The sequence below is a fragment of the Magallana gigas genome, chromosome 10 (genome assembly GCF_963853765.1).
Source record: "Magallana gigas chromosome 10, xbMagGiga1.1, whole genome shotgun sequence".
In the NCBI taxonomy this organism is placed as follows: Eukaryota; Metazoa; Mollusca; class Bivalvia; order Ostreida; family Ostreidae; genus Magallana; species Magallana gigas.
In genome coordinates, this window is record NC_088862.1 from 2,467,537 (window position 1) to 2,468,987 (window position 1,451).

Sequence of the window (1,451 nt, forward strand, 5' to 3'; positions counted from 1 at the left end):
CTATTTATAAAATCTGGAATGCTTACACAATTTAAGTACGCTAGCCTGTTTGTTTAAGAAATACATTATATAGCCTTCATACACGGATAAAGGTTATGCCAGTCCACTTCTCTAAAGAAATGAAATTGTCGAATTGCATCTTTTGAATTAATTGAGTTGGTGTATATATTAATTTCCATTACATGTCTTGAATTTTGTATTGACATGTTCACCCAACACAGTATTTACAGTTTGACTCCATACGTATTTCTGAACTTAGTATTACAGTGCATTAATTATATATATTCACATCAGTATACTTCCCTTCTTATTTCAGACACCTCTTTTAGATCGTATGAATATATAACATAGAATATTTTGATTATACGTAAAATACATGCATAATTTAAGGGTTCTTCGAAAAACTAGAGACCATCTTTAATCTTAAAATTCGAGCAGAGACATACAAAAGTCATGTACATGTATATTATAACAGTACGTATGTCCCTGATTCGAGTTTGTTATATATCTTTAATTAATTGCAACAAAAGAATAAGGGTATGAAAACACTAATACAGTATAACGATAACTATGTAAAAAGCTGAAGTTTTTCAAGAAATAAAAATAAAAGACATGATTAAATGATTAAATCCGCAGGCTTACAACTCAGTGTCTCGGCAGGCGTAAGGGTAAGAACTCTGTCTTCTTTACAGAATTTGAACATTTTTAATAATATTTTTCATTAAACAGCGAATACAAAATAACCTTCTATTTCTTTGATCATGTATTTAGTTAGGAAACATAAAATATCCAAGAAAAACAAATTATCAGATAAACGGCAGGCGTATAGATTTTCTCGGCAGGCGTATGCATTCTGCGTAAGAGTTATCTATTTTACCGATTTTTACCAATTTTGTGTTAATTAACGAATTTAAAGTCAACTTTTTATTTCTGTTATCAATTATTAAGCTAAGTAAACTAAAATATCAAAGAAATAATAAAAATAATCCATCAAATAAACGGCAGGCGTATACATTTTATCGGCAGGCGTATGATTTCTTCGTAAGAGCGATCAGCTTACTCGATATTTACTTATTTCGTGTTAATTAATTAATATAAAATCAACTTTTGATTTCTATTATCATCTATTTAGTTAAAAGAAATAAAATATCAAAGAAAAAAGTAAAATAATCCATCAAATAAACGGCAGGCGTCTAGATTTCCTCGGCAGGCGTATGAATTCTACGTAAGAGTTATCTATCTTTACCAACATTGAACATTTTTGCTAATTTTGTGCTAAATAATCAATATAAAGTCAACTTTTTGTTATTATGATACTTAATTTAGTTAAGTTAAAGAAAATATCAAAGAAAATATTAAAATAATTCATCAGGTAAACGGCAGGCGTGCGGTTTTCTCTCGGCAGGCGTGTTTTCCCCGGCAGGCGTCGGCAGGCGTGTTTTAGTATGACC